Source organism: Hevea brasiliensis, chromosome 11, assembly GCF_030052815.1.
Source record: "Hevea brasiliensis isolate MT/VB/25A 57/8 chromosome 11, ASM3005281v1, whole genome shotgun sequence".
Classification (NCBI taxonomy): domain Eukaryota; kingdom Viridiplantae; phylum Streptophyta; class Magnoliopsida; order Malpighiales; family Euphorbiaceae; genus Hevea; species Hevea brasiliensis.
This window is the reverse complement of record NC_079503.1, coordinates 31,228,871-31,253,080: the sequence shown is the minus strand read 5'-3', so window position 1 is coordinate 31,253,080 and position 24,210 is coordinate 31,228,871.

Here is a 24,210-nt window from a genome sequence, read left to right as displayed (position 1 = left end):
CTGAAAAATGACCAATTGGGCAGCAGTGAGTGTTTAGGCCATAACTCACTCAAACCAGGTCCAATTGACCTGAAATTTTGACCAAGAATAGTTAAGAGCCATACCTACAAGTCTTATGAAGACACCAAAGCCCAGAAATGACCATAAGCAAGTCAAACAACTTGCACAAGTTCGGGTCCAAAAACTGGCCGAACCAGAATTGACCAATTTGACCTAAAATTGACCTAAAATGGTACCACTTGACCAGCAATAGTGTAATGACCATAACTTGGTCTACTTAACTCGGATTGACCTGAAATTTTGCACCGCGTGCAATAAGACCTAGATCTACAAGTTTGTAGTTTCGACCGAGACCCGAAAACCGAGGGAACTAGATCGTCCGGCTAGGTCAAACTAGTATCCCTAATCCCAGCAATTTGCATTAAAATGCACTAAGCAAGGAAATGACTTTGGTAAAACATACCAAACCTAAAACCCTATCAAATGTGACATATTAACGACACTAAAACCTAATTTACCTAAAACGCAACGAGGGTCGGTATATTAGGTGATTAAGTGAATAATTGAGTTCAGTGCATTATTTACCAAACACCATCGATAGAGACAGTTTAATTTAGTACTGAAACACTTCAAATTGTGTTTCTCAGTTACCAAAGACTCAGGCAAAGGGAAGGAAACACTGAGTCCAGATCGTGAGACAACATCGAGGTTTGTGCACAACTAGTTTTTAACCGATTTTGTTTTGAATATTTCATATGATTAAATGATATATTTTTCTTATGAATTATGTTTAACAAGCATTGGATTTAATTCCATGATTATTGAAAATTGTTATTGTATGTATGAATTTGGCTTTGTGAAATGGTATTTCCATAAGTATTAAGCATTGTTATGGATTAAGTAAATTATGTTTTGGAAAATTGTGATAGAATATGTTTTGAATTGTGATGGTAATATTCATGGAAAAAAATGAAAACTTTATTATTTGAATTGTGATGAGCATAAAAATTATTGGATATTGGAATTGACTTTGAATCGAATTATATTGTGATTTATGCTCGCTAAAAGGATTGTGATATTGTTTTATATCTCACTATAGATGCTTGACTAGGTTATTACCCGTCTCTCTCATTTGTTGAGAAGACAATGGAGTGAGTTGTGTTTTGATTACCATGGTATGCGTACAGCTTAGATTCTCCTCCGATTTGAGGTTAGATCTAAGTTTATTTTATCGTTATGGCCCTTTACGGAAGATTCATTATTGTGATGGTATCAGGCACGATGATTCGACCTCCCGACCATAGGGAGTTAGAATCAGATTCGACCTCCCCGACCATAGGGAGTTAGAATCACATCGAATATGGCCCTTTCGGATTAGTCTTGCATAGTTAGTGAGATAAAGATTGATTTTTGAGATACAACATGGTTTTTGAGATGCATAATGACTTTTGAGATACAGTATGATTTTTGAGATACAAAATGATTTTGAGATACAGAATGGCTTTTGAATGGTAAGGAATGGTGATTTCAATTATGGTTTGTGTGTAATTGATTTTGTTGGAATTACTTAAATGAATAGTCATGATTTGATAAATTGAATTTTGTGCTCCAAGTCATTTATACAAATGATTTACATTATTGGCAATGAATATTTTGAGTTGTGAAATTTGATCAGTATTCAGATTCTCAAATTATTTACTGTAAAATTTGTCAATGTATATTATATTATGTTTTAAATTATAGTTGTGCACCACTGAGTTCACCACTCAGCGATAGCTTTGCATGCTGTCGCAGGTAAGAAGAGCATAGAGCAGTGATTAAGTTGCTTTGAGGACACTTTCAGATAAGCTCCAGGTATATCATAGGTATACCCATGTACATAGGTTTTGATGTATGCATGTAATAATATGTATGTAAATTATTTGAGCAGTTGTATAAAAACTCTTGTAAAACATTTTGGTATGTAATTAAATGTAAATTATTGTAAATGTAAATTTGAGATTTCATTTACTTGAATAGTTTTGTATTATATTTCCTTTATCTCAGTCTTCAAAAAATCACTATGGATTTGAGTTGAGAAATATGTTGTGTTGAAAAATATGTTGGAGTTGAGATTTGCAAATACATATTGAAGTGTTTTTTTTACAGGTTTTCTGAAGAACTGTTTTGTCCAAAATATAGATGGCACTCTGCCAAAATTTTTATAGAAATTCCAAATAAACCAAATGAGTTAGTTGTTTCACTTCAGTTCATCAAAGTCTTTAACACCTGTAAATAGTGCTCACCACTGTAAAAGAAGTAAGAAAAGTTTTTAAAATCCCTTGTAGTGTACTTAATGGGTTATCAGTAGACGGAGTTGGTAATTCATTAGGTATACTACGGGATCATGTTATGCCTTACAGAGGGGTAGGGTGTGACAAAGATTGCTTACACAAATAATTTGCTTGCAATCACATTTTTTTGATTATCCAATTAAGACAATTTGTTTTGATAATGTTGATAAATTTACATCTCAGACTTTTAATGATTATTGCATGTCAATTAGAATAGTCGTTGAACCTCCTGTAGCCTATGTTCACACTCAAAATGATATAGCAAAATCATTTATTAAATGACTGCAATTGATTACAAGGTCATTAATTATAAGAACCAAATTCCCTATTTCTATTTTGGGGACATATTATTCTGCATGCAGTAGCATTTATACGCATCAAGCCAACATCTTATCATAAGTTCTCGCCTTTACAATTGATTTTGGGTCATGAACCAAATATTTCTCTTTTAAGAATTTTTAAATGTGCAGTATATGTTCCAATTGCTCTACCACAATGCACTAAGATGGGTCTTCAAAGGAAGTTGGGAATATGCTGGGTATGAGTCTTGTTCTATAATTAAATATCTTGAGCCTTTGACAGGAGATTTTTTTCCAACCAAATTTGTTGATTGTCGCTTTGATGAATCAATTTTCCTAATATTAGGGGGAGAAAATAAATAGATTGTCAGATTGTCAGATGCATTCACTCACCCAAAGAGAGTGACTAAATCTCATACATCAGCTGCAAATGCTCCTATCAGAATTGAAGTCTCTGAAGGACAAACTAAACAAACTGCCTATGGTAATAAGTTTGCAGCACACTTGAAGCATGGTAGACTTATCAATTCCAAGGATAAATATCCTTGAAAACTAAAAGGAGCAAAATTCAAGATGGTTAAAACCCTAAATAAGAAAGCTCCAGAAGAGCAAGCTTCAGCAGAGCAAACTCTAGCAGAAAACTCCAAAAGAAAACCTTAACATGACTAATAAATTTCCAAAGGAAATTCAGGTACCTGAAAGTAATGAAAATGAAGAGATCTCGATAAATTATGTAATGATAGGATAAAGATATAATCGATATGGAACAAACGTCGACAATATTTTTATATAATGTAGTGCTCAATATTGTGAAAGATGATGAGGATCATAACCTAAGTCTGTAGAAGAATACAGACGTAGAAATGATTGGCCAAGATTGAATAACGCAATCAAGATAGAATTAAATTTACTTAAGAAACATAAAGTTTTTGCACTTGTAGTCTGGATGCCAAAAGATGTCCAACTAGTGGAATATAAATGGATTTATGCGAAAACGAAATGAAAAAATAGAAATCGTGAGATATAAAGCATGACTTGTTGCACTGGCATTAATTATGAGGATACATATTCTCCTATGGTGGATGCAATTACATTTTGATATTTACTTAGTCTGGCAATTCATGAAAACCTTAAAAGGTGTTTAATAAATGTAGTGACTACCTATTTATATGGCTCACTTGACAAGATATCTGTATCAAAATCCCTATGGGATTCAAGTTGCCTGAAGCACAAAAATCAAATTCTTGAGAACTTTATTTAATTAAATTGTATAGAGCTCCATATGTATTAAAGCAATTTGGACGTATGTGGTATAATTGTCTTAGTGAATATTTATTGAAAGAAGGCTATAAAAATGATCATATATGTCCATTGGGTTATGAATTTCACATTGTTACAATTTATATTGATAATTTAAACATTATTGGATCTCTTGAATAGCTTTCCAAAATTGTAAAATTTTGAAAAAAGAATTTGAGATGAAAGATCTTAGGAAGACAAAGTTTTATCTCAGCCTGCAGATTGACCATTGTAAAAAATAACATATTTTCATCAATCAACTTATATAACCAAGTGACGTTGCTGTGGATTTCCTGGATGTTGGATCTGACTGAACCAAGGGCTACCTGAAAGTCAAAGAACAAGTGAGGGCCAGTGATGGTTAACAACCACTCCAACACTTAAATCAGTGACTGAATTATGAAATGAATATTCAATGTAATCAAAGTGAGAATCTTTTGTTTACATAACTGTTTATGAATCTTTACCTTGTTTATATAGTGATTGGGATGATAACTATGTGAAATCTTGGCTGGGTCTTTGCCAATTCCCCATTTAAGTTGTAATGGTAATCTTGCTAAAATTATGCTAGGAATTAGGCATGATCAGTGGCATGATCTTTTTTTGGTCTAAACTCAATGAGATTCTTGATCTCTTTGAATTGTCCGATCTCGCGAAATATGTCAGAACATTGTTAGAGATCGCTTCTGAGCTCAGATCCTTTAGGTGTCTGATTTTGAGCTCAGATGGGCGAATTCTATCTAGATTGGTTTATTGGCCTTTTATATCATTAGTGCCCCTGCTAAGTCCAAATCTTTAGGTTCTGAAAAATAATGACTTTTTGAAACTTGATAGTATTAATGGCATTTCTCTCAAAAATTGCAAGTGATAAATGGTCATTTTTAGTGTTCGAGGCAAAAGTTTTGGTGATGTTTGAATTTTTTGTTATTTAATGCTCCCAATTATATATAGGTCTATCTTCTATGCAGTTTTGCTTTATTTTCTTTCTTTGAATTCTCTCAATTTCTTTCAGTCGGCGAGTTTGCAATCTTAGTTGAGACTCTGGCAAAGTTTCTTCTTCTAGTGAAGGTAGTGTTCTTTATTTTTTGTCTCTCTCTTTTTCTCTATTACTCTTTTTTCCTTCATTCCTGGATGTGTGATACCAATAGCCAAAGAACAGTGAGTGTTCTGTCCGTTCAATTGTCATCGATTTTCGATGAGGACTTGGGAACTAGTGAGAGGGTTAACGTCGGTGAAGTGCAAACCAAGTTGAATCTGCATAATTCTACTAATCCTAACAAAAAGAAAACTCAGAATTCGAGAAAAGAGTCACTTTTAGTAAATGACGTTTCGTCAGTTCTGCTATCCGCCAATCTTCTCCAAATTAGTGAAGAATTCAATCTTTTAGAGGATTGTTTAAGCTAATCAATTGTCATGGGGACTTTAGTGCTAATCACATCTTTGAAGAAGGAGATCAGATCATAGTTTATGAAGAGTAGTTGAAGGTCGATCCGCGATTTTCCTTAGAGCAATTTTATAAGGATGTGCTAAATTATTACCACATTTGTGTGGCTCAATTTCATCCAAACTCCAGGCAAACTCTAGTAACTTTCTGAGGTATGTGCTAAGTTAAAAATTTGATTGCTATTGTGAGGACCTTTGCTACTCTACATCGCTTTGGGATGTAAAAAAAAAGAGTTGATTTTTTCAGGCAAAGTCAAACTATGGACTCTTCACCGAATTCCCATCCTCTTTAAAAAAATTGGAAAGACAAATTCTTTATACTACAGAGCAAAAATCCATGTGGCTTTGAGGGTGTTTCGAGGAGCTGGAACTACCTGGCCAAGAGACCTCGAGGAGAGATCATCCTAAATCGGGATGAGGATATGTTGCTGTTGGAATTGAAAAGTCAAGCCAACACCAAGATATTAAAATAATTCTACATGGGTAAAGCCTATCTGTAATAACCTGAATTTTTTCTTAAAATATAAAGTTTATTAAATTTTAATAGTATTTAAATATTATTTTAATATAATATTATATAACTAATTTATAATCTTGTAATACTTTCATTTATATATTATTTTTTAATGTTATTTCTAAACATATTTTATGAATTATTTAATAGCCCAATTTTAATTTAAATGATTAGTTTTAAATATTAATATTAAATCAATTAATAAAATATTATTATTTCATTATTGTTAACATTAATTCTAAGATTTGATTTAGTTGCTATTAATTTGATTATTATTATTATTATTATTATTATTATTATTATTATTATTATTATTATTATTATTATTATTATTATTATTATTAATCTAAATGTATTAAAGAAAGGTTAGGGACCTATGTGAACAAACAAGAAAAGTTTAGGGATCTCAATAAAATTAAAAGTTTAAAAAAAAATTATTTTTGAAGAATGGACCAATCAGCTAACACCTAAACCAACTCCCTCCCTCACAAAATCACTCTCCCTCATCACCTGCTCCCTATCTCCTTTGATGTGCCAGCGTGACCTCTATTACTGGCGAGAAAAGAATCAGTCAGTAAGGACCGTAGGTGGCTTCAGCATGACCAGCATCTCCCTATGGATGGCGAATCATTGCCAACAGTGGAGGAAAACTAGTAAAGGCGAGGAGAGAGAAAAAGGATGTGCGCCACCTTTTTTCCTCGTTTTCGGCCTACTTTAGCGGCCCACTAGCATGGGAAGGGTGGTGCTCGACTCTTCTCCCTTTGGGCTTCTATTCCCAACTGGCAACAATAGGTGTGGTGGTTAGAGGACAGAGAATGGAAGAGAGAGAAAATTGGGTTTTCCTAAAGCTTTTGAGGCTGATTCTGACCAATTCGACCGTCGGATCGACAATCCGAGACCATCATTGAGATCAGTGCGATGAAATCTTCAAGATAGGACTTATCCCGTTTTGATCAGACATAATTAGAAAAAGGTGATCATCAGACAGTTCAGATCATATGGTGAGATTTGGAGCCTTTTCAATTCTCATAAATTAAAAAAAAAAAATATATATATATATATATATATATATATATATATATATGATAATTAATAACAAATTTTTGGCTTCATTTAGGTACAATCAGATTAGCGATAGCTTACTAGCACTCAGGATCTAGTTTTTAGCTAATCCGAGTGCCCGACAGGCTGTCATGGAAAGTCATCATATCTATAGTCATTTTTAGCTTTTTTAGACATTCTGAACGCATTCCACATAGCAGAATTTGCAAAGGTAGTCCCCAACCCAAGTTGTGTAGTTTGTGCCATGATTAAGCTAGCTGGTTAAATCTGTAAAATATTTCTGGCTTAGTAAAATTAAGTAAAATGTCTTTAACTAATATAAGGATGATGTAGAGGACCTCTAAGAATATCTTTTTAATTTTTAAAGTACTAAAAATTATTATTTGGACTGTAGAGGAGTTAGGAACTCGAGCTAAAGTTTGAAAGATTTGACCTGGATTAGATTTCTGGTAAGCCCCGGATGGGCATAACAATTGTTGTTGTGGGCCTGAGGCCCTATATTGTCACTTTTGGTTGAGTTTTCTTGCAAGGGGTTAGGTCCAGTTATAGGAGAGACTTTGTTGAAATTTCAGCAAGACCTTAGGGTTCATTTTAATTCCATAGTTTAAATTAATTAGTTAATTTTGTTAGTCTTTTGATAGAAGTCAGTGTATATATTTAGGTGATTAGCACCGACCATCTTCTCCTTCCAGCCGGACCAGTTGTAGTTAAGTCGACTATTCTGTGAGTTAGATACTATTTTTTTTTTGTAATTTCAATATTAATTATATATATCTGGCATGTTCATGCATTTTATAAATATTTAATTATGCACATATATAGTTAATACATTAGAGGTATTTCGGTTACTACATATTTAATTATTGTTATTTGTTTGTGAGTGTCGCCTTGAGGATAATTTGGAGCTCTGTGTGTATATGTTGGCATGGGTATATTGTGGATATGGATATGGGTAGGATGGGTAGTCATGGCTGGAGCTTGTTTTACTGGGACCCTATCCTTATATACGGATAAGTCGGGGTGAGCACGGCTTTAAGTTGATCTCGCTGGCTTCCGCACTTGGATTATTAAGTGAAAGTCTGGCTTGAGTTGATCTCACTGACAGGTATTGGATTAAGAGAGCTGTATAGGAGATTAGCTCCTATATATGTATTGATGTGATACATTGGGTGTGTGAGTAGCTCCAAATTATCTTCTTATGCGAATATTGGATGAATTAATTGATATATGTGATGGATGTGTATTTCATGACCGGATTGCATTAGTTTTAGATGGTTATAGAAATTACATCTATAATTAATGTCTAAATTTACTGAGTTGAATACTCACTCCTGTTCAATAATTTTTCCCCTGGTATAAGAGGAGTAATTTTCTTGAGAGTTTAACTTGCTCCTTTTCCCACAAGGTACAATCTTGTTAATTTGAAATCTTTATTTATTCATTAGTTTATTTAATTACATGTTTTATTCTTAGAACTCCGTTTTGACACTGTTTTAATTAAATTATTGTATTATTAATAAATATTAATGGTATTAAATGGTTTATGAATGTTGAGTTATCAGGGTTAAGCTAGGCTTCCCAGCTATGGATTCCTGATAATTATTGGGTTGAGTTAGGCCTAATTAAATTATAACACTTTATTTCATTTTATTTTTGTGTGTTGGGCCTTGACATTGGGTCTGGTTATGGGTTAGTAAGTAGTAAGGCTTACTACGGTCTTCGGGGGCTTTAAGCTGGCCCAAGACCTAGTGCCAGTCCAGCCCAAGACCTAATGCCACTCTGACCTGTGGAATTGGGTTGTGACACTATCCATTGAGTTCACCAATGTATCTTGCTAGTTTTACTCGACCTAATATGGCTTTTTTCGATAAATTTGTTAACAAGATAAAGTTTTGTTCCAACCCAAAGTTATTGGATGGTGTTAAGCATATATTTCGATATCTTCGAGATACAATGGTTATGAATTTATATTATACTAACATGTCATAACTAGATTTGGTTGGTTATGCTGATGTAGGTTATTTATCTGATCCATATAATAGTTGATCCCAGACAAGTTATATATTTACATGTGAAGCTACAATTATTTCATAGCGTTCTACAAAATAAATTATACTTGCTACTTCTTCTAACTATGCAAAAATTTAAGCAATTCACAAAACAAGTTGAGAATGTGTCTAGTTAAGATATTAGTAATTCAACATATTCGAAGTACATGTGGTCTATCTGCTAAAAAAGAAGTTCTAATAATTTTTTGTAATACCCCTCACCCGTCTACAGTGTAGTTGAGCAAGGTGTGCTACATTCGGTGCCGGAGCACCCTATCCTATCTTGTCATGTACAATATTAATTTAATGGTCTATTTAAAATATTATCTTACTTCTAAATTTTTTTTTTATCCCATTTCATTTTTGTGGAGACCCAGACAGAGACTCCTCTGTTTTATTAATGCATGGCGGGTTTCCTCATTTACCTGTTAAAAATCAATTATATCCATTTCATTACATCATTTCTCATGTCAATTATTCATATACCACATCATACCATTACTCATATAATTTTCAAGAAAATAAACTTGCATTTCATTCATATAACATTACATACAATAATGTACAATTATATATATATCCAAAATATAATTACATATCTCAACCTGATTTACAATATCTACTTATGTACAGTGATCCAAAATACAAAATTTAAATACACATGAGCCCTATCCAAAATGAACTAGTGAGGTGACACTGACCCTGTAGCAGATCTGATCCTCTCCTACTACTGTTGCGGCTGCTGGTGCTCTCCTGTACCTACGTGATGGAAAAATCAACGCGCTAAGCATTTTTGCTTAGTGGTGCAATAATTTGTAATAAAATAACAAAGAATTGAAATAATTATCTCATATATAATCTTATAAAGATGTGTAAGATTTCATGAAATTAAAATCTTTTACATATTTCTAAAACTTTGGGAGCAATTACTTAATTAGGGTCTTTTTGGTTCATTTGTTCCATTCTCAGTCCTATTATGTTTATCTGTGCTCAAATAACCTATGATAGACTATAAAGACTGGATACACGGGAGTATACTAGTTAGACAGCCATATGTCTAACATGTATACAACGGTCATATCAGGCACAAGGCCAGCCGGCAGGCATAAGCCAGTAATAATAAAAATTGGCACTATGGCCATCAGGCAGGCATAAAGCTATTAGAAAAATCATCTTAGACATATGTTGTCTATCAATGATTATTCCTGTGGGCAATACTGCAATATAAGTCCCTAATCGATATACCAATCGATCCAAGCTATATAAATGAGTCTCGGTGTACTTTGGGCAGAATAGTATTATTAAGTATTTATAATTTCATTAATTCATGCTATTTTTATGCTTAACAATTTATTCTAATCCATTTCATCTCATATGCCTAGTTATTTTATGGACTTTTCTTTAGGTCCAGATTTGGTCCATTATCTTTACATGGCAAATTGACCAGGATGTGGCCACTATTTGGCCACATTCCCTTCATAGAATTTGTTTCTCTATGTCTTGTTTTGGATTTCTTTTTGAATCATATTAATTGGAGTTTAAGAACTCAAGTTATGGTTAAATAACCATAACTAGTTCACTGTCTCTTTCTGGGTCCAGAATTAGATAGATTCTAGAGTCTGTCTTAGTCTAATTAATTGGACCTATTACAGTCATTTTTAGGCTTAAAGTTCTTCATAGAAGTTGTTACCCTATGTCTTATAGTCACTCAAAAATTTTAATTACAAATTTTCAAGGTTTTTAGAATTAATTATGATCAAATCACTGGCCTGAACTCATGTGCCCTATGTCTTCAGGGTCCATGTTCAGGTTAGTAGCTTTGACCTCCATTTTAGGGTTCTTATGTTCATAGTTTGAAGACCATGTCAAAAAAAAAAAAAGATGGAGCCCTATTTCTTAGGGTTCCAGATCAGTATGGCTCATCCTAATTGGAGTTTTCTAGTAATAGATATGACTAATTGAGTGTTCAGGGGTCAAGTGTAGTTTGGTCAAACTCCAGGTTTTGATATGCTAAATTTTACTAACCATTTGACCTAGACCTATGTCTTATAAAAAATTTTCCATTGGTTTCATTGCATTTGGATTTTTATGAATCAAGTTATGGCCATTTTGCCAAAAATGGTTGGGTGGTCTATGTCTAGGAAATTCTGGGCAGAATCTATTCTGGTCAGTTTAGTGACCTAATTTGGGTCAGAAATTTCATTTGGTTAGAAGCATTTCTAGGCTTGGTGTTCTTAGTGAAAGTTGTATTCTTATGTTTAATATTTCCAATGGTATAAAATTCAGGTCATTTGGACCTGTCTAGAGTGAGTTATGACCAAATGAACACGTACTATTCATTTGGCCATTTTTCTAGGTTTAGTGTTTAGATATCCAGATTGGGATAGTAAATTGACTAAGATTTTGACATAATTTGGGCAGGGTTTCTTCATGAAAAATGGGGCATTTTGAGTTTAGTTTCACCTCCAATTAGCCTCACACCAATTGGAGTCACACAACTTTAGTTATAACTCAAACAAGACGCTGGACTCATAGGTCCGAATTTCCTACATAAGAGAAGCACTACCAATATTTCATCCTTCTTACTCCCAACTACAACTCATCATTCATAACACTTTAAGTGATCAACAACCAGTCTCAAAAAGATCAATCTCAAGCCATAACACCAAGGTACCAAAATTAATTCAAACCCTAACTCAAAATTTCTCAACAATCCTTTTTAATTTCTTTCAATTTTTACTTCCTTATGCAAGCTTAACATAGTTTAAAAAGAAAGAGAGAATTACATTGCACTAACCTTGCTTGAGTCAATTTCCAAGCTCTCCAAATCTTCAATTTCCTCTTTTCTTTTTGCTACCTTTAGCTTGCCCAAGGTGAAAGACTAAATTTTAATGAATGAAGCTATGGGTTTTGTGGAAGGAATTCAAGGTTATGAAGAGAGAGATAGAAGAAAGGTTAATGGAGTTAGAGAGAAGGAAGAGGTAGAAGATGGCATAATTTTATTTCCATTTTACCTCATTTTTATCTCTTTTAATTAGGTTTATAAATGTGTGTTATAATATGATTGGTGGAGGCCTTCTTAATGACATCATAATGATGTCATAATTCAAAGTTTAATTAATTTTTCTTCTTTTTCTTTTCCACTCATTTTTAATTTAATTTTCAATAATATTTATTCATATTTTATGTCATATAAATTATTTACTTAATTGGACAAGTTGACCAAAAATCATCTCTGAAGACTAAATGATCAAAATGCCCTCCGTTTGGCTTAAGAAGCCAAAACTGTCTGTGCTGATCTTAAAAATTCTCCTAACCTTTTCTTGATATTCTAATGCTACTTAGGGCTCTGTAACTCTTCTCTGGCATCCCAGAAAATATCTCACGGGATTTCCCTCTGGTTTAGGGCTACTAGCTATCTTCACAGCAACTTCCCGTTAGGTCACCCATCACTAGGGCACCGGCTCATTTAACTTTGTTGTATTTTATTTGTAAAATTTTTCCTTAATTTTTCTTAGTCTTTATTCAGTCAATTTATGCCTCCTCACTCTAGTTGGAGTGTAGTTCCAGTCATCCTGGTTGTCTAGACAGACATTAGTCATCGGAATAGTAGAATGTACGGACTGCCTAAAGTGAGGGCATTACAATTCTCCCCCTCTAATAAAAATTTTGTCCTCGAAATTTACTCGGTGTAAATAGTCAAGGAACTGCACCTATCCTCTTTCATCTCGTATACAAAGTCTATCATTACATATACTAAAGTATTATAAAGAGAAAGTATACCTCTGATAACATCTGTCATCTCTGGCTCCTCTTGTGCCCTCATAGAGTACACACGAGGTGTTGCTCGGGCCTTGGGTCACTCAATCATCTCTAAAGCATGTCTCAGTGATGTACCTATCACCTCTGGTCTTGCAGGTCGTCTACCCTTCTGAGTTGCGGGGGCAAATCTCTCAGTCGGTGGTGGGGCAGTGGGAACACTCCTATGGGGACAATCCCGTTGAAAATGTTCAGTAGATCCACATTCGAAACATCCCCTGGTCAACAATCGACACTCTCTGTAACGGCCCGGCCCACTAGTGATATTGTCCGCTCTGGGCCGAAGCCCTCACGATTTTAAAACGCGTCAATAGGGGTTACAAACCATCAACTAATATACCCAGCATCTCTCCCGTGTTTTGTCGATGTGGGATTTGCCTAGGGTGTTACAATCCACCCCCCTTATGGGACTCAGCATCCTCGCTGAGGTTTGCCCCACCATCGTTCAAGGTTGCATGCGGAGCAGCTCTGATACCACAAATGTAATGGCCCGGCCCACTAGTGATATTGTCCGCTCTGGGCCGAAGCCCTCACGGTTTTAAAACGCGTCAATAGGGGTTACAAACCATCAACTTATATACCCAGCATCTCTCCCGTGTTTTGTCGATGTGGGATTTGCCTAGGGTGTTACAATCCACCCCCCTTATGGGACTCAGCGTCCTTGTTGAGGTTTGCCCCACCATCGTTCAAGGTTGCACGCGGAGCAGCTCTGATACCACAAATGTAATGGCCCGGCCCACTAGTGATATTGTCCGCTCTGGGCCGAAGCCCTCACGGTTTTAAAACGCGTCAATAGGGGTTACAAACCATCAACTTATATACCCAGCATCACTCTCATGTTTTGTCGATGTGGGATTTGCCTAGGGTGTTACACTCTCCTTGGTGCCTCCTCTCACAGTAGGTGCATAATGGTATAAAGGTAAATCCCTCTACTGCGGTGCGTGGAGAACTCCCCACTTACGCTCTAGACTGTCCTTCTCTCTCAGTAAACTGAGACCCCTATCTCTAGCCCTGGCCCTGGGAAACCTTAGGCCTCTTACCCTCAGAAACTGGTGTACTGGACTGACCTTGTCTTGAACTCCTCTTTCGCTGTCTATCTCTCCTAAACTGCTCCTCATTTCGTACTAACCGGGAGAAATCTGTATACCCATGTGCTGTCACTATAATTTTGATATTATTGTTCAGTCCATCCTCAAACCTACTGCACCTCTCTGCCTCTGTAGGCATTACCTCCCATGCATATCTACCCAGCCTCACAAACTCTCTCTCATACTCAAAGATCGCTAATTGTCTCTGCCTCAAGGTCAGAAACTCTCTCCTTCAGGCCTCTAAGTATATATAACTAATATATTTCTTTCTGAACTCAGTCAAAAATAAATCCTAAGTAAGCTCCATCGGCTGTATCGCTCTAGACACTGTATCCCACCACTGGTGGGCTTCCCCTTGTAGTAATGATAGAGCGCACTCTAGCTACTGCTCTAGCGTGTAACGTAACTGCTTCAGCACTCTCTCAGTCCACTCTAGCCAATGTTCAGCAGTGGATGGGTCATACTCCTTCTTACCCTTAAAGTCAACAGCACCATACTTTCTTAACTTCTCTAGTGGGGATCGTTGTGTAGGCTGTGAGGTGGCTCTGGTAAACTAGCGGAGCATCTGAGTCATTTGCTCTAAAAACGCCTGTTGCGTTCTACTCGTTATACCCCGAGATGACTCCTCTCTCCTGTCTTGCCCCTGACTGCAGACAGTTGCATGACTACCAATCTCCTCGTCCACCACTAGTCTGTAAGACCATTCTTCTGAAGGATCGGACTCCATCAATCCTATAAAACAAAAAAAGAACATATCTAAATTAGTATCACCTCGTGTAACATCCTCAATTTCGTAATCCGTACATCCTACTGTTTTGATAGCTAATGTCTGCCCCGGAAAGTCAGAATGTCTAAAACTACACTGTAATGACAATGAAGAAGTATAAAATAATGAAATATTTGATAAAAAAAAAATTAAGGAAAAATAAAAGAGATAAAATGTGACTAAGTTAAACGAGCCGAAAACATAGTGATGGGCGACCGCACCGGGAAGTTATGGCGATGACCGTTGACTAGCCCTGGACCATGGGGAACTCGGGAAAAATATTTTCGGGACCTAATTAAAGGTGTACTAAGGTGTAATTGACATTGGAAATGTCAAAGAAAAATTAATAAGTTAGTATAAACGAAAAACAAAAATTAAAGAAATCGGTGTTACCGAAAAAGTCTGAATTTGACCCGAAAAGGGGCATTTTGATCAATTGACACCTGGAGTTAACTTTTGACCTAAATGTCCATTAAAAATAAGTAATATTAAACATTGAAAATGTCATGAAAAATAAGAAATGAGTACATAATATAAATAGTAGAAGAATTGTGGCATAAGTGCAAATTAGGAACTTTAATTAATTCATTCATTAAACTATCTTAGTGCTCCACTAACTAAGTATTAAGGGAACTATATAAAGCCATTAGGACAAAAAATAAACTCATCTTCAACCACCTCTCAAACCAGCCGTACCACTTCACCATTGAAACTCCATAGCTAAAGCTTGAACAAATCTCCATGTACCTTAGTTCAAGCCATATTTCTTCAAAGTCTCTTCACTAAAGTTGGTCTACACACCATGGGCAACATATAGACAGCAAAAAAGAGAGGAAATTCCATGGATTTGTGAAGCTCAAGTTGAGGTTAGTGCTTAATCTTTCTAATTTCCTTCGCTAATCCTTGTGTTGAGCTTTGGGTAAGTTGAATTGCTAAGAAAAATGGAGGAAATGATTGAGTATTGGTGAACCTTAGTTTTGGCAGCCATGAAAATGCATGGTTAGTGACTTATTCTTATATTTAATGGATGGGAATTAAGGTTGATTAACTGAAATAGAAGTTTTAGTAGGTTAATGTTCAAGTATGTGCATGTTAGTGTTTTAATTAAGGGTTTGAAATGGGGCCTTGATGCTTTGGCAAACTGCCATGTTTAGTAGCCTATAATATCATGAATATGCATGTGTGAATGTGAAGTTTATTAATGAAATATGATAGTATTAAATTGTGGGCAACATGTGTAGTTGATATTGAGGTATGAGTATATGGAAGTGTTTGTGTAATATTGATATTGAGGTATGTTGAATTTTGGTGGAAGTGAATGGTGAACTTGAATGGTGTATTGTGTGCATTGAGCACTTAAGTGTTCTGCCCAAAATGCTTGCTAGAATTGTGTACAATATATATATAAGTGCCATGATTAAATGTTGAAGTATTGGGAGGAGGAGGATTGTCAAAATTAGAAGTGTGATGTTCAAATGCAGGTTGTGTATGTTGGCAGCACCTAAATTAGGTTATAAGTGCAAAACTGTGAACCCAATTGGTATGAGGCCAATGGGGGGTGAAACTAGACACCAAATAGGCCAACTTTCATGCAAAAGTATTGCCAAAATTCTGCCTAAAAACTGACCTTAAAAATGACCAAATCCGGAATGGCAACCTTGCAAACCCAGATTTTTGACCATATGAATAGTAGTCAATGGGATGACCATAACTCACTCAAAACAGGTCCAACTGACCTGAAATTTTTACCATGGATAGCTTAGACATAGAGATACAATTATTATGAAGACACCAAAGCCCATAAATGGCCAGAACCAAGTCAAATAGCTTGCACAGGTTCTGGTACCAAAACTGCCAGAACTAAAAGTGACCTAAAATTGACCAAATTTTGCACTAAAGGTGCAATTTGTCCAGCTTTAGTAAATTGATCATAACTTGGTCTATACAACTCAGAATGACCTGAAATTTTGCCCAGAGTGCAATAAGACATAGAGCTACAATTTTGCTTCTTTGACCAGAAGATAAAAACTAAGAGAAATAGGACTTTAAGCTAGACCAATCTAGCACACAAAAATTGAGAACTTGACATTTATATACAATGATGCTTGAAGTAATTTGGCAATGAATGCCAACTTGTAAAAATGGTAAATTGCACTATATTAATAGCATATTGAAATGCAAAATGTGATAGATTGGTAACATTAAAATTTATTCCCCTAGAGTGCATTAAGGGTCAATATTATAGGTTGAGTAAGAAAAGCAATAGTATTAAATAAATTAATTATTGAACCTCTTTGTCAGAGACAGTTTAAACGAGTACTGAAATACATTAAATTGTGTATTTCAGTTAGCAAAGACTCAGGGAAGTGGAAGGAAACACTGAGTCAGGGCTAAGAGGTTACTTTTCAGAGGTTTGTGCACAACTAGTTTTTATGTAACACCCCCATTTGTATAGCCTGGTGTATTTTACTATTCTGGTGACCGGTGTCGGTCCGGATAATTAAGAGGATTAAAACCACACTTAGGACAACTAGATAAGTCATAAACACAAATAATTAGTAATTGTCAATTAGTTAAGTATAAATAAGAAAAACAGAACATAAGGAGTTAAATGAGCCGAGAGTCACAGCGATGGGTGACCTTCTCGGGAAGGACTGCGAAGTCGATTTAAACTCAAATTTTGAACCGTAAAATGTGACGCTACGGTCCTTAGGACTATTATAAACGCATTGGAAAAGAGAAAATTACAAAAAAAGAATTGTTAAGCCAGTCAAACAATTAGGTCAGGGAGCTGAAAAAAATATTGAATTATTTGCAAATCGGGTTGAACCGGCGAGGGACAATTTGGTCAATTGACCCCTAGAGCTGACTCTTGACCTAACTGTCAAACAAAATCAAAGAAAAGAAAACTTCAGAATCGGGAATTAAATTAAAGAACTAATAGAAAAAAAAAAGAAAAAAAGCTTTTAAAAAAGCTTCATCTTCTTTAAAAACGTCCCCATCTCTCTCTCACTTTTCTCTCCCAAGGTTCCTCCATTAATAAGCTTTTAAAGCTTGAAAAACTTAGTTCTTCCCCACAAATTTCAACCCTAAACCTTAAAAAGCTTCTAAGTTACCCTAGAAAAGAAGATTAAAGAAGAATAGGAAGGAAGAAAGTGAAGGAATTGAGAAGTTGAAATTCAAAGTAAAGGTTAGTGCTCTAACTCTTCACTTCCTAGGTTTGATTCATGTGTATGTAATAAAATAGTTTGGAAATTATGAGAAAATGAAAACAAATCAAAAGAAAACATAATTGAGGGACCAAATGTAAATTTCATCCAGCCATGGTACCTTGAAGTTTTGATATGTTCAATTTAATTTAGACATGAATTTGACATTGATTAAGGTTGAATATGTGATTAGTGTAGTAAATTGGGTATGAATTAATCAATTGCATGAATTAGGGTTTTGGCACTTAGGGTTTGGAAGAGAAAAATGTGAAAATTTGTTAAATGATGTGTTTGACCTAGTTTGAGGTGAGAAATGGTCATTTGAGACCAATTGGAGTGTGTTAGAAGTGTTGGAACCAAATGCAAATTCGGGTTGCTTAGGGTCATGCTGCAGGCAGCAGGACCAAGGTACCTTTGAGAGACCAAAACTGAAAATTTATAAGTCCAATTGGTGTTAGGCCAATTGGGAATGAAAATAGACACAAAATGACACATTTTTCATTTAGGAATCATGCCCAAAAAGTGACCAAATTGACCAAATCCAAACTTATGCAGTCTGACCTGTACAAAAATGACCAAATGAACAGTGTTTATTGATTTGGCCATACTTGGGCTAACCAGGTCTAAATGACCTGAAAATTTACCAGTGGACAGCTGAGATATAGACCTAAAACTTTCATGAAGAGCATAAATCCAAATTATGCACTTAACTGTAACACCCCAAAGTTCGGTAGTGCGTTCTGCTGCTCCGGTGACCAGTGTTGTCCGGACAGCTAGGATGCCTAGAACCGTACCTCAATATGAGTGAGGAGACATAAAATAATGAAATACAAGAAAAGAAAAACAAAGGAAAAATCATAGTAAAGAAATGTAACCGAGTAAGTGAGCCGGGAAACCTAGCGATGGTGATCATGACTGGAAGTCACGGCGTGGACCGTTGACTAACCACCTGGATCATGGGAACACTTGAAAACATTTTTTGGACATAAATAGACCCTTATTGAAGTATAAATCTCATTAGAAAGATTAAATAAAAATTAAATAATTAGTACAAAGAAAAGTGAGAAATCGAAAAACAGACAAAATACGGTGTTACCGAAAAATCGGGAAAGCCACCCGAACAGGGGCATGATGGTCATTTGACATCCCGAATTGTCTTTTGACCTAAATGTCCATTAAAAATAAATAGTATTACACTTAGAAAATGAAATGAAAAATTAATTTGGTGGTACCTAAAATAAATAGTGGAAATAATGGGTTAAATGTGGATTAGTTGAAAGTTAACTTATAATATGTTTTAATTTTAGCTAGTGGACCACTATAGGATTAATTAAACATGAAATATGGCTGAAGTGGTCCACTAACCATCTGAAATCCCATCTTCCTCAAATCCTCTCAAATGGCCGAATTGAAGAACCCTTGAAAACCTCCATTGACGTTTTCTTTGAGCTTGATTTCCTCTCTCCATTTCAACTCCATTCACTTAGGTTCTTTCATGAAAAATGGTCTACACACCACAAGGAAGATATTAATACCAATTTTGGGAAGTTTGGTGAAGGTTTAGCAAGTTACAAATAAAGGTAAGTTTGCATTTTTGAGAAATCCTTTGTTAAAGTTTTTGTGCATGTTATGGGTATTAGTTTGGTGAAGGAAAATTTTGAGTTTGAAAGGTTATTGTTATTTTCATTTTGGACAGCCATGGGTCACGTTTATGATGAGGTATTTGTGCATATAATTGATGGGAAAGAATGTTAATAATGGTGATTTAGTAACTTAGTGAGTTATTGCATGTTTATATGGTGAATTATGCACTTTGATGGGAATTGGCATATGGTACGGCAATGTGATGTTGATGAATGATTTGTGGCAGCTTGTGGACACTTGAGAAATGGTGTATATTGAAGGAAGAGTGGGCAGAATATTGACCTAGAAGGATTGATGATATGTATGTGAATGAATGTTGTAAAGTGTATGTAAAGTTTGTAATGTTTAGGTGTGGTTGTAATGGTATTTAGAAATTGTAATTGTGAATGATATTTGGTGTGTTGAGGTGATTGGAATCTGCCCAAAATAATGCTAATGTAATGTAGAAAATGTTTTTGGTAATGTGCCAAAACAGTTTGGTAGGGTATGGAAGTAAACCTTGCAAGGTGAGTATGTGTTTGAAGTTGGGGTGTGAAATGCATATTGAGGGCAGTGTATATTTTAGCCTATAACCTTGAATGTGTAACCTCAATTGGTATGAGACCAATTTGGGGTGAAACTAGGCACAAAATGTGCCAACTTTCATTGAGAAACCATGCCAAAATTCTGCTTGCAAGGTGACCTAAAAATTTGACCAATTCGGATTAGGTGCAATTAGGACCTGAAAAATGACCAATTGGGCAGCAGTGAGTATTTAGGCCATAACTCACTCAAACCAGGTCCAATTGACCTGAAATTTTAACCATGAATAGTTAAGACCCATACCTACAAGTCTTATGAAGACACCAAAACCCAGAAATGACCATAAGCAAGTCAAACAACTTGCACAAGTTCGGGTCCAAAAACTGGCCGAACCAGAATTGACCAATTTGACCTAAAATTGACCTAAAATGGTACCACTTGACCAGCAATAGTGTAATGACCATAACTTGGTCTACTTAACTCGGATTGACCTGAAATTTTGCACCGCGTGCAATAAGACCTAGATCTACAAGTTTGTAGTTTCGACCGAGACCCAAAAACCGAGGAAACTAGATCGTCCGGTTAGGTCAAACCAGTGTTCCGGAATCCAGCAATTTGCATTAAAATGCACTAAGCGAGGAAATGACTTTGGTAAAACATACCAAACATAAAACCCTATCGAGTGTGACATATTAACGACACTAAAACCTAATTTACCTAAAACGCATCGAGGGTCGGTATATTAGGTGATTAAGCGAATAATTGAGTTCAGTGCATTATTTACCAAACCCCATCGATAGAGACGGTTTAATTTGGTCTGAAACACTTCAAATTGTGTTTCTCGATTAACAAGGACTCGGAAAAGGGAAAGAAATCTTGAGTCAAGACCAAGAGACAAATATCAGAGGTTTGTGCACAACAACTGTTTCTTTTGAATTATTTTCAATGGAAATAAATATTGATTATTTGTATATCATTATTTTAAATTGTGGAAATGTGTTTGAGGAATATTTATTGATTGAAAAATATTGTGAATAGTTTGAAAGCTGTGAAAAATGGTTTGAATGACATTGATGGATACTTATTGATTAAAAAGCATTAGAAATGGTTTGAAACCACAGCTATCATGTATATTGATTGTATTCCTCTCTAGCTTGTCTAGTGGGATGAATTGAATTCCCTCTCTGGCTGAAGTGTTGAGGTGTGTGCCTGTTGAGGACGAATAGAATGAGTACTCATATTTTTGCTAGCTAGCCATGTTATTCCTCATTAGTCATCGACTTTTGGGATGAATTGAATACCTCATTAGCCATCGGCTTTTGGGATGAATTGAATTATGGATCATGATTAAGCTGTGTGTGATTTACTGATGTGTATTGTGAGATTGTGAAATGGATTTTAAACTCTCATTGACATATACTGTCTTTTGAATTCAAACCTGATCTGACTTATGGAAAATTATTGTGATATTGAGAAATGGAGTTTAAATTCTTATTGACCTTTATTGTCTTAAATTTGACTATGGTTTTAAGTATCCACTATTTACATGATTTATGAATTGTGATTTAAATTGTATTTGGTTAATGTTGTGCACCACTGAGACATTGTCTCAGCGATAGCTTTTTATTGCTGTCGCAGGTAGAGAGACAGACAGGGCAGCAGACTAGGCTGCACATACCTCCAGCGAGAGATTTTTTGGGTATAACGAGTATACCGCTTTTTGCATTTTGTACTGTAATGTATGACACTGTATGTATATTTTCTTTCTGGTTTTGAGCAGTTGTAAATTAAATTGTACCTTGAAGTTGTAAATTAATTATGAGTGTTTTGGATTGTAAAAGTTGTATTATATTTCCTTATCTCGGACTTTGAAAAATTCCTATGGAATTGTGTTGATAAATTGTTGTGTTGAGAAATGTATTGGAGTTGAGATTTGGAAAATTATTGAAGTGCTTTTTTTTACAGGTTTTCTGAAGAACTGTTTTATCCAAAATACAGATGGCACCTTGCCAAAATTTTTATAGAAATTCCAAATAAATCAAATGAGTTAGTTGTTTCACCTCAGTTCACCAAAGTTTTTAACACCTGTAAATAGTGCTCACCACTGTAAAAGAAGTAAGAAAAGTTTTTAAAATCCCTTGTAGTGTATTTAATGGGTTATCGATGAAGCGGAGTTGGTAATTCATTAGGTATACTACGGGATCATGTTATGCCTTATAGAGGGTAGGTGTGACATGTTTTAGTGGTATCGAGCAAAGTTTTTAAATTCCGTTTTCACTGTTATTTGAATGTTCTTTTTGCATAGTACAAGCTGCTCAATATCATTGTTTGATACATACTGATTACATTCTGATATAAATATGCACTAACGAGTGAACATTCTTGTGTTATTGTTCAGAAAGCTAAGATCCTCGCATTGAATATGGAAGAGGGTGATCGTTGATCGATCGATCTATTGAAGGCTGAGTGCAAGGGATGCCCAGTGTACAAAATGTCGATGATTCGTGACACCGGCCCTGCGATGCATGATTCCCTACTCGATTCGCTCGTGAGATGGCTGCAATATTCCAACAAATGGTGGTAATGCGCCTACTCAAGTCCCAATTCGGACACAGTGGTACAACCACGATCTCCTACAAAGCGATATGATAAATTGATGAAGTATGGGGCTCTGAGTTTAAGGGACGATAGATCCTATAGAAGGTGAGCAGTGGTTAGAGAGGATGGATAGGGTGTTCAAGAAACTTCATTGTACAGAGGAGCTCGGACTTGAATACTCGGTATCCTTACTACAAGGGGATGCTTATGGTGGTGGAAAACCATTCCCCACGATGCAGTAGAACTGCGATTTGACACTGGAATGACTTCCTCGGGAATTCGAGAAATACATCCACGATGCTTATGTAGACCGAAGCTACAAGAATTCTTAAGTTTGAAAGCAGAGGCGGATCGGTGGTGAGTATGAAGAGAATTTTCCGCCTTAGCCATTATGCGGTGAGTCTACTCTCTACCAGCGGGGAGAGATGTAAGAGGTTTGAAGCGGCTTGAAGCCCAGTATTAGAGTACAAGTGCTCGGCTTCAAACACACTAACTTCTCTGAACTTGTTTCTCAAGCCCTAGAGTTGGAAAGAGTTGAGTTTGAGGCGCTCTGAGAAGAAGAGGTCGGAGAAGACAGAGAAAGGGAAAATCAGTAGATCGAGTTCGGTGGTCATCTTTGGAAGAGGAAGAACTATGGGGACATGGCGAGGCGGCAAGAAATCTGGTAGGGAAGACATTCGGGCAGAGACCTCCCTTATCTGGTCAGAGTACAGAAGTTCCTACCCTCCCGCCAATGTGAAACTTGTGGAAAGAATCATGGTGGAATCTGTTACAAGGCTATTGGAGCTGTTATAAGCTGTGGAGGCACCGGACACTTTGCCAAGGACTGCACACGATGGTCGCGAGTTGGACCACCTCCTACTCTGCAGAAGGGTTAGTTCGAGCCACTGTCACGAAGCTCACAACCACCTAGCGAGGTAGAGGCGGGGTAGAGGTAACCCAGCGGCGGCCAAGGCACGATAAAGCAGTCGAGAACAAGGCAGTGCTCGATCGAGTCTATGCCATGAGACAGAGAGAAGAGGCGAGAGACATCGATGTTGTGGCTGGTACCTTCTCAACTTTTAACGAGAATGTATTTGTGCTATTTGATCCGGGTTCTACCCATTCTTATGTGAGTGCTAGCATCATTGATTGCATTCTTTGTTCCATGTACAAAAATGGACTTTGAGGTGCTAGTAACAAGTCCGCTAGGGCAGAGGTCGAGGTTAATAGGATGTATAGAGATTGCCCTTTGGTGATCCAAGGACACACTTTCTGTCGATTTCATTGAAATGCCCTTCAGAGATTATGATATCATCTTGGGCATGGATTGGTTAGCTAGACATCATGCCATGATTGGTGTAAGTGAAAACGATCACTTTTGGTCTCCTCGATGCAGTGATGTGGTAATACAAGGAGAGGCGATTATTGCCATCAACCATCATTTAATTTGCACTAGCGGAAAAATGATCGGGAAGGGTGTGAAGCATACTTGGCATACGTAGTAGACACCCAAGTGGAGTCCGGCATTGAAGGACATCCCTACGGTATATGACTTTCCAAATGTGTTTCTGATGAATTGCGGGA